At 38.7% G+C, this 15708-nt stretch overlaps 1 protein-coding gene across 1 annotated transcript in view; it reads left to right on the forward strand.

The window, feature by feature from the left end:
- LOC140077727 (vascular endothelial growth factor receptor kdr-like) overlaps positions 1 to 15708 on the forward strand; it is a 112269-nt gene that overhangs the window by 16871 nt on the left and 79690 nt on the right. The window lies entirely within an intron of this gene.

Raw genomic sequence — 15708 nt, forward strand, 5'->3', positions numbered from 1 at the left:
TATGAGTCCTCCTACAGATTTATTTATAATGGAATTTTAGGACCTGTGAAAATGATGACTGGTTGGGTGTTGATTTATTTTTCTTAATCCAGTTGACCTATGAAGTATTGGGGGCTTTAGGTTAATTTCTGCTATGGAATATATTCTAACCCAACCCATGGAGAGGAAGGGAGTCTTCACCGATACATCAGGCATTCAGTTGGCCTCCTACTCCTCTGGTACACTATGCTGGGAAAAGACTGTACTTGTGGAATGAAAGGCCACATCTGGTCAGGAACCTCTGGCAAAGAATAGCTGTCAATTATTTTACAGTTTACAAATTGTGATTATCTGATCATCTGCTTCCAAAGAAGTTCTGTAGCAGCAGTAGTCTATGCTAATTGTATCACTGTGATTGCCAGATAAATATTAGAATTCTAGACCATTGTGGCTTCTTTGATCTATTGTATGTGCTGATGTTTATATCTCACAAATGGTTGGTTCCATGAATTCATGTGAATTAATTCTATTGTTTTAATAAGCAACCATGTTTTATGAAAATATTAATTAAAAAAAAATCCTAGGTTACATTGATCTCCCACACATGTTAAGGATGCTCACATGTTTTTTTTTTAATTCACTCAGAGGAGGGAATTAATTAAAAGAAATCAACCACCTCGAAAACATAGAAAATCCTATTAATTCTCACCCCAAACTCCTCTTCACTTTGATCTCGGAGCTGTCCATTGCTAGTCTTGACACGCTAGGATCACCTAGAAAAGAAAGTTATAATTAGCAAAACGTTCCGGTGCTCCGTGTTGATAATTATGAAAGACCTTGCGACCTCCCTCTCCGAGGTGACAACATGTGTGCAATATGAACATTGTACTGTATCACGTAACATGTTCAGTAAGAGGCATTGTGAATGAGCTGTAAGTTTTATTTGGACACAAGTTAAAATTGCTGCAAATAAAAATATAACAGAATGTGTATTCTGCCAGTGCAGGTCTGGAAGCACATTTTGTTTCATTCCTTATGACACTATTAGCATGATGGAAATATTCTGCCTTCTCTAAGCTGTCTTGTCTCCTAGTAACAAGTGCACATCATATCTTGGCTTGGGCAGGTTTTCTTGGAAGGTGCAGTATCCAGAATGTGGTCAGAAGCAGATAGTTATTCACTTTGTAACTTGAAAAAAAGAAATATGACATCTGCCACATACAGGGGTACCATGCCATTGATGTTCTCTGTCATAGTAAATTTAACTTTAGTGGTAAAGTTTTAGTATTGCATAGATTGGCGTGTAGAAATGCATGCAATCGGTAACCAGCACCCAGTGTTGGGCAGTTAAACAATGCAAGACACCGGGTGCTGGTTACCGATTACATACATTTCCATAGAAGAGCATATGTGATTGGGCCTTGGCATGCCCCCATGTGCTCTGATTCCATTTCTAGAGTGAGTGAAACCGCACCCAAAGGCCAGATTCACAAGGGCATAAAAATGTCTTTAATCCAAATTCCAATGTACAATTAGCAATAAGCAAATTGTGACCTTGTCTTAACCCCTGCTCAGATACTAAGAAAAAATAATGTATTAAGATTTTCCAACACATATATAGGGGAGAATGTATTGTGCGCCAGCGTATTATGCAAGCCACGCCCCCATGTTGCGGCTGTTATATCAAGAGGCTTTGGCCACTTGATGTATCTGTCGGGATACCGCAATAGCCTTAGGTAGGAATGCCACATAATTTAACCTAAGGGACCACGCCCTGCAGGATACTAACAGGACATAATGATGAGGGGTTTTTTTTATAAGTTTTGATGTAAACGTCTGTCAAGCTTGGAGTCATTTTGGCCATGCTAATGTGCAGGTAGTCTCAATTTTAAATTCATGGCAAACCTCTGTAACTATAACATACAGTATTACATTAGATATAGAGGCCCAGTGGTTCAGCTACAACCCACAAGGTAAACATAATTTACTTTTCAGCTCTCCTCCTATATAATATATTGCTGACACGTATGGGTAGAAGTCACCTTGCTCTTATTAGAAACCTGAGTTTAGTGTACAGTTACTTAGATGATGACAGACAGAGGGGACTTGTCACCGAACACATTCACTGACCACATTGGAGCACTTTGTAAATTTTAACTTTTTCCCACAAGCAAAGTTCTTTCAAATTCTAATTCCAAAAAACACTGACTCACCAGAAAAAGAGGAAAATAGTTGACTGATGACTTTAGAGCAATCACTGGGTGACAATGAATCTTGCACAACATTTTCCTGGAATTGCATTGTCTATTAATAGTATTTCTAAACAAAAAAACATTGGGGGAAATGCATTTTTTAGATTTTTATTACTACTATGAAAAAGAAGCATGGCTTATCAGGAAAGGGGAGTGTTCTTGTGAAAATTGGGAAGGACATACATTTTGCTGTATTTCCTGGTATAAAACTAAGCAAAATAATAGGAGGTGCAATGATGGACTAGACAGTCTTAAACTTAGGCACTTTTCCACCTTTACTTTCCCCCTTCCATAAATAAATAGCGAATAGAAAAAATAGCACTGTGGCCTGTGTCTTTTTTTCTGGTGTAACAGGCCAGAGTATACCCCCAGCTCAGACTATACTTGGGAATGAAGTGGCCTAAGCCAGGTTATACTCGGGTATAATTTGGCCTAGCCTGGATTTTACCCTAAATATAAAGTGGCCTATGCCATTTTATATCCCCATCAGTAACAGTCTGATATACACAAGAAACTTTTTCCACTTTTTATTTGGGATTCAGCTCTAAAGGGGCGTGCTGCCAGGTTCGCACACTGGAACTGAACTCAGTGGGGCAGATTTATCAAGCAGTCTGAAAGTCAGAATATTTCCAATTGCCCATGGCAACCAATCACAGCTCCCCTTTAAAATATTCATGAGCACTGGTGAAATGAAAGCTGAGCTGTGATTGGTTGCCATGGGCAACTGGAAATATTCTGACTTTCAAACTGCTTGATAAATCTGCCCCAGTATGTCAGTTCAGTTCTGGTTTGCAGCGTTCGGGCCGGGAGATCCAGGAAGCACGCGTTGCAAGTGTGATGCATCACACTCGCAAATGTAGAAGGGGCCTTACTCACTCCATACACATGACCATCACTGTGTTAGACTGTGGTCCCACACTGAGGTTTTCTGATGCAGATTTGTAAGCAAGAGAGGATCTTAATGGGTGAGGACATATATTTGAGATGCTGCTCCATATCTTTTTTTACTCCACTCCTGGTTTGGTCATGAAAACTGCTTTCTTTCAAAACCCCCTATTCTTATCTTGGCATACAGATTTAATTTATCTATATATTATCTATATTTACATTTCTTCAATTACATTTTATTAAAAATATGTCCCTGTGTGAAGATAATTTCCCATAAATGTTGCCATTTTATTCTTAGAAACAAGATACAGAAAGTTCCCGGGTTACGTACACGAGAAGTTCTTTAGGTGTGTTGTTTAAGTTGAATTTGTGTGTATGTACATGTGAGTATGGTTTTAAATCAGTGCAATGTTAACACAATGTAAATGAAAAGTGTGTGAATGCAGGCTAATATTGTGTTCACATAGCGTTTACATAAATGCAGTATAAACATTGCGTTGATATTGCTCTTTCAAAATCAACACAATGTTAGCGCAATTTATACACAATGTAAATGAAAAGTGTGTAAATGCAGGCTAATATCGTGTTCACATAGTGTTTGCGTAAATGCGGTATAAACGCGATGTTCACGTTGCTTCTACATAAACGTGGTTTACATCAAGGCAATTGTAATGCAATGATAACACAATGTTTGAATATAACCTAACATTAAATTGCTTTTACGTAAACACGCTTTAAATATCTTATTCACACGACCAGGGAAAGTTTCTTATGGGGTGGAGATGGAAAGGGGTGAGCGCTCGGGGTGTACTGTGGCCTCGGGGCAGACTATACCTGGGCTGCACGTTACAGGGGTAAATTCTGACCTTTACTTTATACCATATTTATAGCGAGTATACCCCCCCCCCCCCCCCAGGCAAGAGTATACCCCGGGGTATAGTTGGACCTAGGCCAAACTGCACCCTGGTATAATCTGGGACAGGGTTATTCTGACCTGCTACATCACCATTAATAATGAAAGCATAATTGAAGGTAACATTCCTAAAGTCCATGCGGAATGGAAGATGAATGGAATACCTTTGATTTATCTTCCATTTTTAGTTTCTAAAAGACCCTAATCTAAAATGCAGATTGTGATTGCCCCAAAGAGGGTGTGAACTGATTTTTAGCCACATTTTCCATCAAGCATTAGACACTGCTACTATATAACACTGTCTTGTCTAACCTATACATATTATATTACTGTACCATTTCTGTATTCGTAGCCCTTGGTCAATCATCATGTTTAGCAATGTACAGTGAGATCCATGACTGAATCTTTATCAAGATCTCCATGTGCTTTTCAATCTTTCAGCTTTGAACATGGTTTCTTGTAGTTGTTTTGCTGTAGACGTGTATGTTTGTTATCATCTTTTTTGTTACGTGATTGATTAACAGAGCGTATAGTAAAGGTTAGGGTCAGAACGGCCATACATTAAGTCTTTTGAAGTCTGTGATGGAGAAGTCTGGTCTGTGGAACAGATCTGGAATGGGATTCTTCTGCAGATTTCATTTGCATAGTAATGTGGCTTTTAAATACATTGGCCTAAAAATGTGCCCTGGGGATATATAATTGGTCATTTCCTCACTTTCAATCTTCTGACTGACAGGTTTAATGTTACTTTAATGTACACCTTTCAGGAGGTTGCTGAGTTTAGAGGACGTTCCCTACTCCTGCTCAGTAACGGCCCAGGCTCAGCATCTGCCCTGTTCCCATCAACAAAGAATGTATGGAATGTATTTGGCTCTGACGGACACATGATTTTAATGTTAGTTGGCCTAAAAGGGCACTTTGCGGCCTCTTTATTAGATCAATCAGAGAAGATGTGCTTCTAGGGTCTGTGTTTTCTTCTTGTCATCAGCTATGGACATGTGAAGACATCTGTAAATATGCTACATCTCAAAAAACAGTCATAGAGAATAACATTAGTGTAAACTCAAGCTGTCAGTAGATCCCTACTGGTCTAATGGAATACATATCCTTTCTTTGAGGTATTTCATAGAAGACATGATGAAAAAGTATGAAGGTATCTACAAATAAAACCGTCTTTATTGCTCAATAACAACCACAGTATAGTTTTCATTCCCTATTTAGTGGGGGATTAGGTGTCTAAGGATAAGGGGATAAGTACTACTCTATATCCTCTAAATCCTTTGTCTTGTATTGTTCATAAAAGTAAATTAATGATGAACTTCAAACCTGGTCTTATAACCTATTTAGTAAAGCCAATCACATTCCCTAACTGCATGAAACCATCCACCCGACTACCGTCCAGACCAGATCTTCCAGACAGTGTAGGAGATGTGGCTGCTGCGCCTAGCTGGCCTGGCCTCTGTGCACTCTGCAGCCCTGGGGGGGGGGGGGGGGGGATGCAGACAATACTCTAATAAAATGTCCAGCAGCCGCACCTCAGTAATGAAAAGTCCACAGCATATGCCCCCTTTAATGAAATGTCCACAGTAGATTCTCCCTTTAATGAAATGTCCACAGCAGATGCTCCCTTTAATGAAATGTCCACTGCAGATGTCCCCTTTAATGTAATGTCCGCAGCAGGGCCCCCCTTTAATGTAATGTCCACAGCTTTGGCTTCTTCTGGCTCTGTCTTCACCTCTACCTGACCTCGCAGCGCGCGCACACAGTATGAAGTCATGTGGCCCCGAAACTGCCACGTCATAGTGAGTTCCCAGGCCGGAAAGAGAAGACAGAGCCGCGAGGACAGGAAGAAGAAGCTGGAAAGTGAGTATAGATTTTTTTTTGTTAAAGATCTTCATATAGGATCTTCATAAGTTGATCCTATATTTTTAAAAAGAGTAGGATGTACAGGCGGTCCCCTACTTAAGAACACTCGACTTGCATACGACCCATAGTTACAAACGGACCTCTGGATATTGGTAATTTATTGTATTTTAGTCCCAGGCTATAATAATCAGCTATAAGTTATCACAGCTGTCTGTAATGAAGCTTTAGTGTTAATATTGATTCTTATGACAACCCAACATTTTTAAAATCCAATTGTCACAGAGACCAAAAAAGTTCTGTCTGGAATTACAATGATAAAATATACAGTTCCGACTTACATACAAATTCAACTTAAGAACAAACCTACAGACCCTATCTTGTATGTAACCCGGGGACTGCCTGTAATGAGATTTGTACCCGGGGTAGCTTTCCTCCAGCTACTCTTTTCAACTCAGCCAATAGCATCTCTTTTCCTCACAAGACCTTCTGCTTCACTCTATTACTATCCCTTCTTCGCACAACTGTCTCCAGTGCACTCCCCAAAATTAGTAACTCTGTACCAAAATGTGTCACCTTCCAAACCTGAAAACCCATCCGTGTAGGATCGCCTACAATACACAGTAACTGCTCTATTCTGCTCCTTCACCTCATGTCTTCATCTACCCTCCCATATAGGATGTGGTCCCCTTCCACTTGTTAAAGATCATTGTATTTTTGGGGGGGGGGGGGGTTGTACTCACATTTGTTCTTTTTTTAATGTATTGTATGTAAACCCCTTATTGATTTACAGCACAATGGAATTAATGGTGCTCTATAAATCAATAATAATAAAAGGCTTTGCTTCTTTAAACATGACCTTAATGATGTTTTAAAATATGTAAATTAACCTCAAGTGCTCTTGGATCTCTACGGGGTCCAGCAGCAATGGCAATTACCTGCCCCCCAGAGCCCTGAGCGTTAACTGATAATAAACTGATAATGAAGCCATCTCTTTCCGTACTATATTTTCACTTATTTTATTGCAAAAGTAATAATACAAATATATTTGCATAATAATAAATATAATTTGTTGCTTAACATTCCCAAGTATCTGAACTTAAAGGAAACCTACCACCTGCTTCAGCTATAAGGATTAAAAAGTGTTTAAACTGCGATACAGCTGGTGCTCGGTATTTTCATCTTACACCTACTATTACATGGTAGGTTTCCTTTAAATACAATATCTACACACGTAACACTAAAGGTAGTCTGGCAGCAGAACAACCCAACTCTGACAGACATCACTCCAACCTTTCTCTTAATGATGATGTGAATCAGTACCCGTTACCCAGTATGCCCTGTCAGTGAGTGCCTCGCTTTCCTACTCGTACACAAGATATTTATAGCAAGTATCCAAGTTATTTGTGTTTGAAGGAATTTCTGTATTTCGAAGTCATCCTTCTTCCTGCTCTGAATTGGGAAGCTGTGCACATTTTTCATGCCGGCTGAGCGGCTCTGGATCACTTAATGCTCTGCAGCTGATAAAGGATGTTTTATGGTTATACAGAATGTCAACGCTTCATTTGTTTCATGTCTGCAGATCATGGGCATAAATTGTGAAAACAGGAATGATGGATATAAAGAGAAATTTTCTCTTCACTTATCAACAGATGTGATGATCTCTCATGGTGCTTTTCTAACCAAGCTTTTGCCACATTATAACCAAGGAATAGTCATGTACTGTGCTTGATAATTCATGTAAGAAAAAAAAACTCCAGCTCGTTCCAGCATTTGGTGGTTTATCACCTCTAAACGCGGGCCAACCCTGATGTAGGGTTTATTGATCTATGAAAGTACAGTCCAAAATCAGATGCCAGTGGACACATAAAATTGATGCATTTCTTTGGACAATGCTTCATGTGTATAGTAATGATTTTGAAGTATATTTCCTAAAAATATGGCAGTATAAGGTCCTATATATGACTCTATACCAAAGGAAGCCATTGAGCTAATTAATTGTCAACCCAAATAATCTTGGCCATCAACTGTATCTCCCATCTCTCCCATACACAACATCTTTAAATTGGACAAGCATGCATGTGTTTTCTCTAGAGACAAAGAAGTTGGACCTCCTTTGGCAGCTAAACATCCTGTCAGAATAAACTGTTGGAGAAAAGACTGACCTTCAGAGACATGAGATCATGCCAAAACAGCAGGTTTGGCATATTTTGGCCTTAAATGTATAGGGCCAATGTATTTTTGTTTTGCTAGTGAGGTGGCTAAAGAATTACCCATAGATGTTCTTGCTTTAGTGGGAAACATAAATACAATAGGAAACTAGAACCAACTAAAAAAGAGTGCATATGATTTATATCTCTGATGCGTCAGATGGTTTCCAGTTTCTGAGTAGAGGACATGTGAGGGTAACTGGGGGAGAAGACTTTGAGCCAGAAATCGAGACAAAAAAAGAGGACAAAAACAAACTAAACAAAAAATTAGTGCAAAACTGCCAAGGCCAAGTTAGAATAGAATGACAGGGATGCAAACCAGAACCATGCTGGGTACAGGAATTTGATCCCACTCACTCCACATTACTAGTACCAATAAGACTTTGTGGAGAGCTCCCTGTAATACAACTCTGAAGCCCTCAGTCAGAGGCATCTTTCCATTAATCTCTTGGTTCCCTGCATGAAGAGACAGAATCATTTGTTATTTTTGTACTTAAAAAGAAAAGTGGATTTGACTGATATTTATAAAGACTTCAAAAGCACTTCCCAAGTGCATCCCTTCATCTTACAGTCAGTCAGGCTAATGTCAACTTGAAGAATCAAACATGGTTAATGTGACCATTACTATTTCACGGAAGTAATGCAGATGACCTAAGAATACTTCTAGATGAACTTTAGGTACAAGACAGATACTGTATGGGGGTAATTGCTCTCCTGTGACTGTGAGTTTCCATAATGTAAAGTACAATATATTTTACAGAAAAGGTACAGTACACAGACTCCTTCTCCTAATAAGATGGTCATTATTTGTAGTGCTAATGTTGCTGTTTAAAGTGAATGTATAAAATGATCATCCCTAGACAGTAATGTATACCATATGCACTTAATGCTGCTGTTCACAAAATATGATGACCAATGTAGAATTCCCTAATGGGATTTAAATGAATTGTAACCAGGTGGTCCTTTATATTTTCCCATACAGTTCACCTTTGACTAATAGTTCTGTCTTTAGAGACTTAATATAGTTATATGCCTTAGCTTTCCAAGACTGGCAAATTGCTGGTTAAGGCAATGTTCACATCTGCTTTGTTAGAATTTTCTGTTAATGATCTGGTACTGTCATCAATATCATTGTTCTTCACTTTGGAACTGACCGTTATAGATGCAGATATAGGAGCAAGAAAGAAAGAAACAGAAGAGCAGATATATTCTTGTACTTAGAGTTTTTTTTAAAATTGTGCTAATTGGGGGCCCACCAGATTTGGTTGTGAAAGTTAGGCAGAGCACTTTTTACAGCTTGTTTAGTTTAATGGATGCTGTCCCCATCTGGCATTATCATATTGTTGTAGCCGCTGTGGTACGATTAGAGATAATAGGAGAGGGCGCACACCTCACTTCATAAGGGACTTTATTCATAAGTAGTCTCCTGATCAAAACACTGGGTCCCTTTTTCAAGTATATGAGACTTGAATATGAGAGGCACAGGACAGAAGATGGCTGCTCTCTTATAATAATAATTCTTTATTTATATAGCGCACACAGATTCCACAGCGTTGCACAGAGCTTACCAATTCGGTCCCTGCCCCCATGGGGCTCATAATCTAATCAACCTACCAGTAAGTTTTGGAGTGTGGGAGGAAACCAGAGGAAACCCACACAAATACAGAGAGAACATAAAACTTTTTGCAGATGTTGACACTTGGACTTGAACTCAGGTCCCCAGCGCTGCAAGGCTGTAATGCTAACCACTAAGCCATCATTTAGAAAATTTCTAAATATAACATTGTTAATAATTTACGATGGACTAGAGGTGAAGAACATTTCACATGTTCTGCTTAGACAACCAAGGGGTTAAAGATTCAGTAAATGGTTCCTAATAGATTTTCCCAACTGCACAGTGCTACACGGGAGTCCCTGTGTTCTATTGTAGGTCTAGGAATAATCACTATGTCTGTTTCCTGCTCCTACCAAATATTGTACCTGAGAAAACAATTAGGGTCCAGCTGGGGGGCCAAGTCCAACCTCTTTTACTCCAGTGAATAGTTACAAGGGCTGGAGGGAAAGGCTGTCCTGGAATGTTTATATCACAGGCTGACGATAAAAGCGCTTTAATTATATCTACAGAATACATATTTACATTAGATTGAAGCCAGTTTGTTGTCTTTTCCTCAGAACTGAGACTAATGTTTTCTTGAAGTGTGAGCTGATAGGACCCGGCATTATTATGCTGTAAACGTCACATACCATGTGTGTGATGAAAGCCTTTGTACACACTCCTAGCAGCGCGCTGCCAACCTTCTGACTCCGGGCAAATACTTTACTAATGTCCTGGCTCAGGCTGGGCCAGGAGGTAACAGGTTTTGAAATATTTATGTTGGATCACCTATTTCTCTAAAGTTTCTCACCTGTTATTTACGAACTTACTCTGCTGCTCAGTATAGTACCCACACTTATTGTATATTACATACAGTTTTATGAGTTGTATAAAGTCAGAAACACTTTAATAAGCTTTTTAAATCTACAGCTTAAGTTAGTTCCATTACCAGCTTACCAGGCTGTGATATGACATTCATCACTCAGATAGCCGTTTTGCTACCCAGACCCTTCTAAGTAAGGAGGACAACTGCTATATTATGTACTGTGGTTGTTAAAAAGTCCACAGTTCTTGTTGGAAAGCTGGAATCTCCTCAAACTATTGATCAATGTGGTTGTTTAGTTTTGGACCCCACCAATCTGCTATCGATGACCTGTCTAATGGTCATGGATGTTTAATATTTCAGTTCTGGAAATGCCTTTACGGTCCAATGGAAAATGTTTCCTCTGTTAAAAGTGTATTTTGCTTATGTCTTGGGTATTGTGCCCTCTCCTCCTGTCTATGCACAGTTCAATAAAATAAATTACTATTATTATTACTATTACTAATGGATATGAGCAGCATCTTGCTATAACATTTCTTTCCTGACTTTAGAAGAAAGATGAATGAGGCACTTGCTGTAGGTCTTACTGCATTAAGTACACCCACCAGCATATACATTTTAACATTATACACTGAGCATTATTCTACTTGGTAATAATTTAGACAGGAGTTTATACTGGCTTTACGGTGTAGAGTGGAATTTCCTTTTCCATTCAATAGATTATTTGAATGAGATGAGATCTTCAGGTCTTAAGTTTAATTTATACGTGAAGATCTCTAGAGGCAGTAAAATTCTCCAAATCTATCCACCAAGTCTGTTCATTTAACCTATGTCAAAGAATTATTAGTTTAGCAATCCTAGAGTATAGGACTTTTCAATTTATTTATCTTTAGCATGGCCAGTAAATTTGAGTCATTAATTTATTGCATGTAGAAGGTAGAGTTTATTTTTGGTAGGCTACAATGGTGTAAAAAAAAAATTAAAAAAAATAAATAAATAAATAAAAAATATATATATATATATATATATATATATATATATATATATATATATATATATATATACAAGGTTTGGACTAGGGTTTCAGTTCTAGAGATTAAAAATTGACTCTAAAGGCAAATCTGGGGCTGTTCTGTACTTTGGTATTCTTTTGTAAGGGTCTAGGTGTACTATGAATAGAAAAGTGACGCTTTTTCTCAAAGGGTACGACTGGTTTGATAATGATTTTTACAAATTTTCATATCTGATTCACGCTTTAAAAAAAACCAAGAACAATGCCAATGTTGTGCCAGTCACTTTTTTCTATAAAGGGTTATCACGTTTTTCTGTTCTGAAGCTGCTTGTCAGAAATGATCCTCAGCAAGTGGCAGGGGTCTAAATGCTTTTTGTCTTTCACCTACAACCAAGCATTCCACAAATAGGGGAGAAAATAGAATGATAAATAGAACAGATTTCTTTTCTTCTTTTTTTAATCAAGAAAACATACAACAAAGTATTATGAAAAGAGAAAGAGCACGTGCATAGGGGCTTCCACTTACTGAGGTGATAGCCATTGTGTGCTTTGTGTCCTCTTATGAAGGACCTTAGGAGCAGATCACATGAGATTTCAGCATCTATATAATGACTAGCCTAGCAGCTTTCATCACACGGAGGAGCATTAAATAAGTTGTAGAAACAGCTGTGAAATTGTTATATGAAGTGTATAGTTTGTGCTGTTTAAGAACTAAAGGTTAACAGTCCCCCTGCTATTTAGATAGTGACCTGAGGGCAAGAGGGCTGTAGTAGATTGCAGCGGCATGTAGAGTTAAGTAAGATGCAGAAAATGTTGCTGGGTCAAAGAGTGAGAAGGAAATGGGGGAGACACCTGCCATTCCTATTCTTTTCAGGAGGCTTCTACATCAATAAGAAGCTGCACATGCACAGGACTCTCCTGCTAGCTACACAGAGAGCAGCATCAAATGGTCTCCACCTCCATCAGGAGTAAGCTGGGAGCAGCAGCTCTTCCTCCTGTCTGTGGGAACCATCCAGTTGCTTATTTTTAAGTTCGAAGGATTTATAGTGATCACACAATGTGAGTAGATAACAACTTAAAGACTGTTGCTGTGACTGTATAAACTGAGGAAGATGGCAAATCATCTGCTAATTATAGGTAATAAAAGTAATAGGCAAATGTGTCATACATGAGAAAAACTATTGATGTGTGGAAATAGCCGTACAGCAACACCTCTTTTCCATTAAGCCACAGCCCTAGACCAACATGGCGAAACAAGTGCTTAAAGGAAACCTACCACTTGTAGTGGCAGGTTTCTGATGGAAATACCGGGCACCAGCTCAGGGTGAGCTGGTGCCGGAGCTTATTTTCGTTAGTGTTTTAAACCGCGGTATCGCGGTTTAAAACACTTTTTAAACTTTATAGCCGGCGCAGGCAGGTACGCGCTCGGCGCTTACCGTGCGCGCGGCTCTCATTCACTTCCTATGTAGCCGCGCACGGTAAGCGCCGAGCGCGTACCTGCCTGCGCCGGCTATAAAGTTTAAAAAGTGTTTTAAACCGCGATACCGCGGTTTAAAACACTAACGAAAATAAGCTCCGGCACCAGCTCACCCTGAGGTTTCCTTTAAAAGATAAATACATAATATGTAGAGGAGCATGTACAGCGGTTCTCTGTACAAATTGCACCAATATTGTGGCACAAAGTAAACATCCTCAAAATGTATAAAAAATATATAACCTTTGCATATGCAAGCTACGCTGCATCGTATCACAGCACCCTCTTTTCATGTTAAGTTATTTACTTGTGTCTAAACCTCTGGTGTTATAGCCAGATGAGTAATGTTTTTATACTTTTACTACTGGACAATGTCTTATTCAGTAACACTAGACAGTAAAAACATAAATGCACTGAGCCTGCACAATGTTTGTAGGGGAACACTACAATGATATCATCTTGAACTATTTTATCATGCCAAGAGTATCTCAGATCAACTGATATGGTTGTATAGCAGAGGAACATATTCTAAGAATTGCTTCATGTTACTTAGATCTCATATAACCTAACAATACCTTCTCTGGAATCTTATTCATAAGTGTTATAATATCATTTTAATAGAATTTTAAGAATAAGAATAAAGTATTTAAAAAATTTAAACCATAGACAATTGTGCGCCTGATCACATACAAGGCATAGCCTGGATAAACATAGCTATAATTATAACAATAGTACCTGTAGCACATAGTTGGAAATCTAAGAGGAGCATCTATAAAACATATATCCAAGATATTTATCCACTAAATACAAGCAAAAGTTGAAAAAATGGTTTGATGAGTGCCACACTGGCACCAAGTATCTTCACGGAGCCAAGCACCCTCAGGGAGACTAATGGAAGCAAGGGCACCAGAGGTCCTGATGGAGACAACACAATATGGAAGTTACAAAAGGTTTATTTGCTTAATGTTGATGAAGTTTGGACCTCTAAAATAATTTTAGTTAGTGGACCCAAGGATCCCCAATCCATAAAGAATGTACCTGAATGTGGTAGGAATCAGCTATAGTGCATTCAATTATTTGTCTAAAATTCTCTTGAATAAAGTTAATATAATACAAGAAAACTTTTTCATGATAAGGTTTCTACTCTTAAAAGCAATGTTTAAAGTGAAACGTTTTAGGTTATATACACAATTTTGGGCAGGAATGCAGATAAATGTTCATTTTTAGTTCTATGCAAATTTGTATTTTGCTACACTATAGGCACTGCTTTAAAAATTGCCCAGTTCCAATGTCAATCAAACCTTAGTGAATTGGGCAAAGCAAAAGCAATTGGGTAGTGAAACTAGGAATTAGTGGGTGCACTAAACATTGTGGTCATACCCATGGTACACTAAATGTTATTTTGTAAAACAAAAAAAAAAGGGAACTAAATACAATTTCTCTTTTTTTTACACTACAGTTTTTTTTCTGAATGATGATACAGAAAGAATGATGCAGGAACCTTTCCCACAAGGCCATATGTTTAGTTTGCATGTGACCTGGGAGCTCATTTTAAGTTTACGGTGCATTATTTTTTCTCCTTTAATTTTTGAGATTTAGATTATTATTTTTTTCTAATATTTTGTAAACCAAAGCTATGGCATGATCCTATTAGTACTCATTCCCTTTTACTTAAAATGTTGTCCAACAGCTTCAAAAAAGTTTTGTTTAAATATAATTCAAATCAGCTTGGTTCCGATACTCCTGGCAACATCTGTTTAGCTGTTGTCAGATAATATGAGTTATACTGTATCACACTAGTGTTGTCAAATTAAATAAAGCTGCACTAAGGGTCTGCAGGGGTGCAGCAGTCACCTGGCAAGTTGAACCTCTTGCCTCAGGCAGCACCACTGGCAGCAAGACGGAGGGCAAGATCAGTTGCGTACTCACCTGCTACAAAGTGGATCCTGACACTTAAAAATAGTGTCTCTTGAAGGGCGGCTAAGGAGTCTCACACCTTGGTATCACCGGCAGCCAATAATAAACTAATTCAGTTGTTCATCATCCATCAGTGCTGTATAACTCCAGTCAGATTGTTCCATATGCATATATTGCTGAACTCTAGATGCCACAGATGTCATGTGGACCGGGCAGATTTCATCCACCATACGATTACATTGCCATATTCTGGAGAAAAGTAGTTTCTCTGCTGTCTGATATCCTTAATAAACCGTTCCCTACCTCACCGGCCCTATGCCTGTTGGGAATTACCCGGGAGGATGACTTGTCCCATTATGAAGCTATTTTTCTGAAGGAAGCTCTGTTTTTGGCCTGTAAGGCCATTGCCATACTCTGGATGGCTGATCGCTCCCCTACGGTCTCTCAGTGCAAGAAATTAGTTAATCTGACTTTACCATACGAGAATATAGTTTACAAACACCGCGGCTACACGGATAAGTTCCGAAGAGTGTGGGGCTTCTGCTGCTCTTCCCCAGATACCCTTTTTAATGTTCGCAGTCTGAGAGAGTCTCTCATCCCTTTTCATTGAGTGCAATACTCGCTGTATAACTTTACATACTACAGTTGTAACTGGGTGTGGGCACTCTTCCTGCACTCCTTTGTGCACTGTCAACAGGTTGGTTTACTTCATCTCCAGATTTAGGGTGGCAGGTTACCTTGTTGACTAACCATTGCTACTACTTTTTCTTTAACTCCATTTCT

This window comes from Engystomops pustulosus, chromosome 9 (assembly GCF_040894005.1).
Source record: "Engystomops pustulosus chromosome 9, aEngPut4.maternal, whole genome shotgun sequence".
NCBI lineage: Eukaryota > Metazoa > Chordata > Amphibia > Anura > Leptodactylidae > Engystomops > Engystomops pustulosus.